This window comes from Montipora foliosa, chromosome 8 (genome assembly GCF_036669935.1).
Source record: "Montipora foliosa isolate CH-2021 chromosome 8, ASM3666993v2, whole genome shotgun sequence".
NCBI lineage: Eukaryota > Metazoa > Cnidaria > Anthozoa > Scleractinia > Acroporidae > Montipora > Montipora foliosa.
The window spans coordinates 22,339,764-22,349,763 of record NC_090876.1 but is presented as its reverse complement, the minus strand read 5'-3'; the positions used below and the strand labels follow the sequence as shown (position 1 = coordinate 22,349,763).

The following is a 10,000-nucleotide window of genomic DNA, read 5'->3' as shown; positions in this document are numbered from 1 at the left end:
CAATACACGGGGCAAGGCTTTTCACATCAACAATTACCGCTGTTGGGGTGTACGCTTTCGACAGGGATGAAACTGGACAAAAGTCTAGAGTTGAGAGCGCATATAAGAAAAAACCGAAGCTTATACCAGAAAATTAAAATGTAAACAAAAGTTGGACGGCGAAAATAAAACGTGGAAAGATTCCTCAAACGTGAAAACCTGACTGCTATATTGTCTGTTCGGGTCTGTCATTTTACCAAGGAGGACTTCAAACGGGATCTTCAGGTATATGAATATTGCAATTGGTCTTGGTGAAATTCGCTTCATACAGAAATCTCAGTCAAATAGTTCAAAATATCATTATATTTGAGCGAGAAACTGAATCAAGACATATATAGACGACGTTTACTGTTATGCGCTAATAAACTTAACTTGAAATGTGGTTAAATTTTGTTAGCAGTATAGAAACTACTGAAACGATTTACTCTTACCATTTGATGGAAATATATAAATCGATCTTTTGTTTTGAACTTGTAACAGGGATTTCGTAGAAAGCCACGGTAGACAGATTAAACTTGATTTCCAGGCATTTATTTTACAGCAATGACCACGGGATAGCCCTGCAAGCTCTCTTTCGCTTTGTAAAACTCTTGCATATAACTCACACACAAACCCTGTTTAACGACCGCAAGGTAAATCTGTTCACAGGTGGAGCCAATATCAATACAATTTAGTCTCTGGATTAAGATTCAAGTCTACAGAGTATTGCTCTCCTTGCCTGTATTTTTTTTCTTTTCATCACGTACATTTAGTCATCCGGAGAAATCCTTGATTATTACTACGTCATAGCCTCGTTTGCACACACAAAAACAAAGATGGCGGATTTCAATTTAAATTTGCCTATTTTTGGAGCGTTATTGTTGGCTATTTAAACATATTTAGTCCAAATGAGTGGTCAAGTATGACAACACAGGTAAACTAAGAACTTTCGATTCAGAGAAACTTTTTCTAGACCGTACTTTCCCTTTAAAGATGTGTAGGTATTGGCTTGTTTTTATTGTAAAAGTTCTCGTATGCTTTGCATACTGTGATGATTCCCTCCTCTTGTGGAATATTCGTGTGGATCACGTCCACTGAGACTAGAAAAGCGGTTTTATGGACCGCTCTCAGTTCTCGTAAAATTAAGGAGAAATATCACTAGCTTTTTAAAGTTTTTTTAAACACGTAAAGGTAATTTGTTGGAGCGGATTTTGTTTGAAGTTTGTCGTTTCTTGGTTGCCGCACTTTGCCAATTCTTGTTCCAAGCCAAGATGGCGTGTTTCAATGAAATACACCAAAATGTGAATGACCAATTTTTCAAATTTTGGCGTGATTCCTATTCGCTGGCTATTGACAGTTGACCCTGCAATGGCTTTCTTTCCCTTTCCATTCGCTCGCTGAGGATGTACATTTTACAACTCATACGATTCAAGAAAAGTTCATTGTCAAACTGGTGAATTCCACAGAAAATTCACTTGAAAAACCGATATGGCACTCATCGCTTCGTGATTCATGCGACACGGGTTTTTCGCGTGAAATTTGCTGTGGAATTCACTGGCTTTAATTAAGCAGTAACCGGAAAAAACAAAACTGACGCGGACAATTCCAAAACCTTTTATTTTCAATAACCCTACAGCCGGTAAGAATACACTAACCCGGGAGCTCCGCTTTTAGGCTTGGCTAAATCTATGTACCAGAAAGAAAACTCAGCACAGGAAGAGAAAGCGCACAAAAAAATTCTACCTTTTGTCACACAATTTCAACCAGCTTTGAAAGGCTTTTAAATAGAACATACTATTTAATTCAAAACCATCCTAATCTCAAAGAGATATTCAAGGAATCTCCCTTGATCTCTTATAGAAAAGGAAAATCGGTTTAAGATATGCCTGTCAAAGCAAAGCTGTGAAAGTTACTAGAACACCATGGACATACAGCAGGAGTCGTGTTGGTCTGTCAAATCCATTTTACACACTCAAAAGAAAAAGATTCGAGGCTATGTTTGCCAAACTCTCACTAACAAAAACTTGAAACCTTATTTTCCGGCGAAGATGGTTAAGCGCAAAAGCAGAAAAGTTTTCTTGTGTTCCGTCTTTCAGAGATTCAATCTTGAATGAGCTCGTTCTCAGAGATTGTGACATCATATAGTGATTCCAGATAAGTTTTAAAACTATAGAAAAGCAATTTTTAAAACATTGATCAGCTTATTCTGAATAATAGGCATATTTTATACCTTTGAGAAAATAAAACGAAAATTAAGCACCTAAAAGTCTTTCATTTTAAGACTTTTCAAGGTACAGAAGGGATTGTCACTCCAAAATAGGCCCGAAAATTTTCGGGGGTACAGGGAAAAGGTCCTGTAAATTGTTTTAAGGTTTTAATTCCGTTCCTGGATAAATAATATCATCACAATATCACCGATTAATTCATACAATAAAATGCTCAAGTCTGCACTCGAAACGACTTGAAGAAACAAAGTGATTGTCAAAACGAAATTCCCTTCCACGAATCTGAGAATGCATGGTCTTCTCACCTGACTTTCTTCTCGTCACACGTAGTTGCGCTAATCCATGTCAAAAGATTAGTTTCAAACTGGGCTTCAGGTCTCGAAGGTTTAAGGGTGGATAGAGCTATTGACCGAATAAATCTCTTACTGCATGGATGCATGGTAATTTGTCCAGTGAACAGCACTCAGCAACCATCCGGCGTACAATTCAGAGGGAAGTGTAAGTATTTGTATACAAAAATTTGGTTTTATCAACGGAGTAGAGATTCTAAAAACTGACGTTTCGAGGTTAGCCCTTCGTCAGAGCGAATCGAGAAATTATGGGTTGTGTGTAGTTTTTATAGTAGAGTAGGAGCTACGCTATATATTGGTGGTAACATGGAAACGTGAAAAATAGGATACATTACTTAAATTAAAAGCGTTCGTTCATACCGTGGGGATTAAGGTTGCCGATTTGGAATATGAATTTTTGTTCCAGATTCTTGCGGCTTTCCGTCGTACCTAGATGTAGGGAAAGGCTGCAGATAGCCATATATTTTTTGGAGTGGTTAGGTAGATTAAAATGACGAGCGACTGGCTTAGATGCGTCCTTGTCATTCTTCTCAACATCGCGAAGGTGTTCGCGGAATCGGTCGCCTAGTCGTCTACCTGTCTAACCAAAGAATAATTTATTGCATAACGTACAGGTTATACAATAAATGACATCTGCGGAGGGACATGTGAAACGATCGGTGATCTTAACAGATCGCTTAGATCCCTATATTTTGCTAGTGTTAATGAAAGGACAAGTTTTGCATCGTGAGCGCGCGTATTTGAAAGTGCCGAGTTGCTCGTTAGTTTGAGCGCGCTTCTAACTAAAACGTTGCCTACATTTTTGTCGCGTTTGAATGAAATAAGTGGAGGTTGCGAAAAGGTTCTACCAGTCTCGGGATCTAATTGACACAGGTCATTTTTCAGTCGTGGTGGCAGACCGTTTATTAAATACAAATGATCGGCAAATGACAATTGAATGGTGGTATTACGTGGCAAAAAAGTCTCTGATATTCTCTGATATTTTTACAATAGTTAATTTGATTTACTCTTGGCGCTCTTCTGGTCGAGTCAAGTTCAATTTAAGGCGAACTGTTTTTATCTTCGTCGTGCCCCGTCACGCAATAAAAATTTGGGTATTTTTATTGCGTGACTTTTAATCCTTATAGCAAGGAAAAAAATCCTCTGAGGCAATTTAAGTGCAAAATCAGCGGAATTCAGTCTGTTGGTTACATATGCTGACAAAGCAGTGCTACTTTAAGTTCCCAACCGCTGTTTACACGTTGCTAAAAAGGGCACTTTTAATTTAACAACTCACGTACCTTTTGTATCAACAGCTTTGGAATAAAATGGGCATGCTGCGAGACAATGGAAACCAGTGATGTCCTTTTGAAGACAAAAATCTGCCCAGTGACCGCTATAACAGGCATCACTAAAAATCATCGGATAGAACATTCCCCCTGGCGCCATGTCAAGGATTTCTTGGATGCTGATTGTCCCATCATGGAAACACCAGTTGCCAGTCCCCACTTCTCCGTGTCCAGTGTAGTACAGCATGGGTTTCGAGCTATTTTTTTTGCACTCATCAAATAAAGTACGAATTTTATCTAATGCATGAGCCTTTTTAAGTTGAAGATCTTTCACTGTGTTGTGCAAATACTGTCCTACCGCGTTCTCCATGTTGAGTAGATCACGAGTAACTCCACCTAGAAAAGCGCCGTTCTTGTCCGAAGCAGCATCCCGAGTTCTCCTCTCAGAAATTTCGATGTTCCTTGGTGGATCTGTTGCTCCTGATAAAAGCAGCCACAGAGGCTCAGCATTCGTTGGCTTCCACAGAGACCAACAGTCGATTCGACCAACATATGGTCCTTGTTTAATTGCCGAGCCAGCCAAATTCATTTTCCTATGAAGGAATCAACACCATCGTCATCTTCAACTTATCTTAGTGTATAGTAACTTTAGCTTTACCGAGCAATAAAACTGAAGAACTGAAGAATCATAAGCAGCCAGGCCATTAAGGGCGTAAGGCCGTAACGGACAATGGAAGAAATCATTATCTTAAAAGAATGTTGCGAGTGAACCGGGGGTAACAAACGAAAATGCAAGCGTGAGATGGAAATACCGGTTCTATGCCACCTCGGTTGCAATTGAAATCTAAGATGGCGTCAGCTAATGGGTTGATAGCATTAATCGCTATTCGCAAAATGTTTTCGATTATAGTCATTTCAGTTACTCCTTCATTGCACGCATTATTATGAGATACATATTATTATGGCTACAAACGCGATCCAACGGTAACTGCTAAAAAGGGAGCAATTGTTCCTTAGGAACAGCTGAGAAAAGGACAGAATATGAGCAATGCAAGTTAAGCGCTGCGAAAACACGCAATGTAGAACAAACGTTCATCTTGTCGCAAAACGAAACGATGAAGCCTTTTTGGCAAATCACGAGTAGGAGCAAATGCTCTTCAAATAATGACAAAGGATTAACGCGTTATTGGTACAATTTGATTTTAAATCACAGATAAAGGACCAATCTGTTCCGCTCGTGATTCGGAACTCGGAACAATTGGTTCCACTTTAACACTAAAGGACCATTTTGTTCCGTATTTTTATTAAAAAAAAAACACGTGCCCATGTTATCAAAAGGAACACATTTTTAGGAACAATCGTTCTCAAATCACCCATTAAGGTCCAATTTGTTTGGCTTGGGATTCATTTAAAGCTACTTAGCTACACGGAAAGGAAAGAAATCGAAACAAGGATGCGAGATCCGGGAATCGAACTTAGCACCTCTTGCACCAAGGCCGCGTACTAAACGACTGTTCCATGCTGTTCTATTCCGCTCGGAATTCGGAACTCGAAACAATTGGTTCCCATGTTGTAGATAGGAACACATTTTTTTTGGAACTATACACCTCTTACTGTTCATTTATGCATTTACGCATTTCGAATAAACGATTGTATGGAGGTGCAATTGACTGTGCGTCTCTATGCAAATTGATTATTTTATGTCTCTAATACGCCATTGATGTCACACCATGCAATTGATTTTCTATTAGTGTTAATGATTAACCATTGCGCGAGATCGAAAATATATTTGTTATCTTTGATTGTCCAAAGATGCAATTGTTCATCCGTTGATGCTATTGAATATTGATTCATATGCAAATAGCGTTATTGAAAGTTCGTTCGCGCTATTGAAGTTCATGCAAGTGCTAATGAACGTAGTTTCGACTGTTGACGTAAATGAATGTATCCTTTGCGTAAATGAAAAGCAAAAGGTGTAGTTCCCAGATCACCCATTAAGATCCCAATTCGTTCCGCTTGAGATTAGGAATTCGGAACAATTGGTTCCCTTTTTAACAATAAAGGACCATACTAGGGTGTTGAATATCTATATTTTTCCTACAAAATGTATATATTGTATTTTTTTTTTAAATAGCTTTCTTAATGTAGATAGATTAGGCTATCAGTTTTTTTACCTAAGTGCCAGACCGTATAAAGGACCATTTTGTCCCGTATCTTTATAAAAGCACGTACCTATGTTAACAAAAGGAACATATTTTTAGGAACAATAGTTCCCAAATAATCCATTAAGGACCAATTTGTTCCGCTTGGGATTCGGAACTCGGAACAATTGGTTCCCCTTTTAGCAATGAAGGACCATTTTGTTCCCAAGTAGTATGAACGCACGTTCCGATTTCATCCAAAGGAACACAAAAAAGAGGAACAATCTGTTCTCGCTTTTCAAGAGGGGCCGTTCCAGAAACAAGAAAAGGAACGCCTTTCAAAAACAAAATGCGCCCAAAAACATTGTTAGTTAAAAAGAAAGAAGCCAAAAAAGCGACTAAAAGATCACTTTGTGTAACACAATTGAATGCCGAAATTTTGCTGACGAAATACAACTTTCAACTCAAAGAAGGAAACAAAGTTGAAATTTGGGAAATGTTACAGATAGATAGATAGGTAGATAGATAGATAGATAGATAGATAGATAGATAGATAGATAGATAGATAGATAGATAGATAGATAGATATTGTAACGCAGATTCGACTTTTCAAAATCCTAATCGTCAATTCCAATTAAACCAGATACTTCGTTTAGATCAAAACTCTTCACTCACGAATGTTTGGAGGGAAATAACACGTGCACATTATTCGTAAACTCACTTCCTTTTCATGAAGACTTTATTTACTGAGGTTTCAAGTCCTCTATCACTGGGGCACTGATTGTAGCCACTGTACATAGAAATCAAATCAACTGAAATCAAAGATCGGCTTTTGTGGAGAGGGGATCACCGGAGTTACCCGTGGCTCGTTGAAGGGAACCGAACCCGGGCCACATTTGTGACAGGCGAGTGCTCTCACCAATGCGCCAACAATGCGAAAAATGAAGGAAAAAGTCCAGGGGGGTTTTCAAGCGCGGGACCGGACACGTCTTATGATATTGTATTGTATTGCATTTTGCATTGCAGTGCACTGAATTGGCCCCATGATTTCTTATACAATACAATACATACTTAATTGACCGCTCCCCATAGGGACTTTTCAGGGCCAATGAAACAATCAACGAAGAAACAGAACATAACAACAGCAACTGTTGAGAATCCCAACTGGCCGGAGGCAAACCGGTGGCTATTTACAAGTGCAGCTGGGAAGTTGAACCAGGGACTACCAGGAACAAATTCAACGAGTGGTCAGAGCGGGTCTTGAACCCGGGATCTCCGGCAAGGCAAGGCGAGCGCCCTAACCACTGGGCCACACTGCCTCCTTAATTCTTCTGGGCTCCCTTGCCATGTGATAATTTATTTTTTTATACTAAACTTGGTAATGTATTGCGGCTCAATAAACTGAACTGAACTGAGCATAGAGTACACTGAATTGTATTGCATTGCATGTAAACAGGTCGAAACCTCTCTCAAAGTACATCTCTTACTTATCATTTGTATATTGTATCACTTTAACAATTTAAGGGAATATACTTTCAGAAAACTACAATAAACTTCATTGGCACAAAATCCTCGGGAAATATATTTAGTTTTGACACGGAGTATCGCGGCTTGTTTGCACGCTGCAATAAAATGGGAATTTTTTTCCTTTATTTTATTAGTAAATGTGTTGTTTGCTTTAAAAGGCTTTTGTGAGATTTTTCTGAGATTTTGCATGTGGGTTGACATTTGATATGCGAGTTGTTTTCATTAAGATGACAAGAATTTTTATCCATTTTCTATTTCAAGTGTTCTTTCTTGCAAATGATTAATGGGTAGGCATAGTTCTGCAAGTCAGAAAATATTTGTTTGGTCATTCTAGTGTAAAATGAAGTTTATTTGAGAAGCCAACAATATTTCTTTAAGCTTATATCTACTTCGCATTTAGGTGAATCTTTGCGTTCTTGATTTAATTTATGCAACAATTATTTTCAGACAAGAAGCTATTTCAACAAATTTGACGGATAAAGATTTCCATCTTATATAGCGTCTTTTTCTACAAACTTTTAAAAAAGACTCCGAGTTTTTGTTTTCACTTTTTAGTAACTAAATACTCAAATTTCCGTTGGCCACGCGAGGCTTACGTCACGGCAACCTTCTTTCTATTTTACATGAAACGTGAAACGGCAAGCCGACGTTTGCCGTTTCATGTAAACGTGATGCTAAATATCTCTATTAACTATGAAAGGCAAGAAGCATGAGGCGTGTACGCTTACCGACACATTTATGACGGATGTGACCTTGTAGGGGATCTTTTCCTCGAACTAACTCTGAATGTTAGTAATGTCGGATCGTTCATTAATAAAACAAGGCAACACAACCGATTACAGTATTGCCCGAAATTCAGTAAGACAAAATTACTGTATTCCTCCAGTCTCCAGGTGCAAATTTGTAGAAAAAATGTGATTTCATTGTCACTTTTACCACGACACAAATGTCATTCTTTAAAGGCTTCTTTTGCGTAAATAAGTTTATTCTGGTGAAAATGAAAGTATAAATCTCCTTGATGAAGAATCAAAACCAAAATTGATACACAACAGAATATCGTCGCGTGTGTGGAGCCCCGCGCCTTCCCAATCAGACAATAAAAAAAAGCATGGCTTTACGGAAGTAGGAAGTGCAATTTCAGTGGTTCAACATTCGACGAACGGCTCAGGCAAGTAACTATCACAGAAAAACCGATTCTGCTAAGACTTGATGCAAGAATCAAAACCAAAATTGATACACAACAGAATATCGTCGCGTGTGTGGAGCCCGCCTTCCCAATCAGACAAAAAAAAAAAGCATGGCTTTACGGAAGTAGGAAGAGCAATTTCAGTGGTTCAACATTCGACGAACGGCTCAGGCAAGTAACTATCACAGAAAAACCGATTCTGCTAAGACTACATTGTCTGTTAAAAATTTCAAATGCGCTGCATAAGTGTGTGAATTTCAGTACGAGTGGCGCATTTCCATGTTTTACAACTATTCAGCAACTCGTGTCTCCCCTCCAAGCCAACTGATTCAGTTGCGAGAGTCACGAAAGAGTAAACACTGACTACGTCTTACCTGTCGAGTTTGCTTAAAACCTTGAAACCCGCCGATCGATCTCTCAACAAACAAGAAACGTTAAGTAGGACGAGCGACACGGCTTTCGTATCAGTAGGATAGGCTTTGCATGAAGTTCTCTTGGTCGAATATTCGTGATTTGTAAGTAGGGGGAGCCCACACAATCCACGATGTTTATAAACCGTTTTTTTCTAAGAAACGAAGGAAACAATTATTGTTTAATATATCATGTGTATGTCACATGCAACTATACAACTGGCTTTGTTCTAATGAGGAACATTGACTCACACCTTACCTTTTGACTTTGGATAAAAGCTTGTAAAAGCTCTCAATAGCAACCAGGAAGACGAGCGACACATAAGTATCGGTACGACTGACTTTGTAAGGAATCAATAATTAGGGGTATCCCCCAACAAATGCCTCATGCATTCACTTTCGGTTGGCAGAAAAGGTGTTTCCCCTTTTTCTACGAAACCACTAAGGAAGCAATAAATGATTTGATGAATTGAGCATGTGTATATCACATGCAATCAAAGCACTGGCTTCGTTGTTTTAAACAAAGAAACACGATGTTGCCCACAAAATTTATTGTGTGACTAACAACGCTACAATATACGCCATATATTTGTTTTATAAAAAAAAATCAAGTAAAGTTATGACCATCGTAGTTTTAAAAACAATTTTGGCAATTGCATAGAGAAGCCTAAAAAATTCAGGACTTCAACGCTGTTTGAATTCTCACGGGTTCCTCGCGATACCGACGAACCGAGCTATGAAGACACTGACGTTAGGAGCTGGTCATTTGTGGGTTCTAATTTTCCGGTGAGCAATGAATCAACGATGAAATGATATATGAAATGAATCACATATTGAACTGCGGATATGAAATCAAGTAACCTATGATCCTCGCA

The 10,000-nt window shown here is 38.6% G+C and overlaps 1 pseudogene; it reads right to left on the bottom strand.

The window, feature by feature from the left end:
* The window catches only part of LOC137968004 (uncharacterized), a 32,322-nt pseudogene extending 25,558 nt beyond the window's left edge, over positions 1 to 6,764 (bottom strand).
* Positions 6,765 to 10,000: the final 3,236 nt, after the last annotated feature.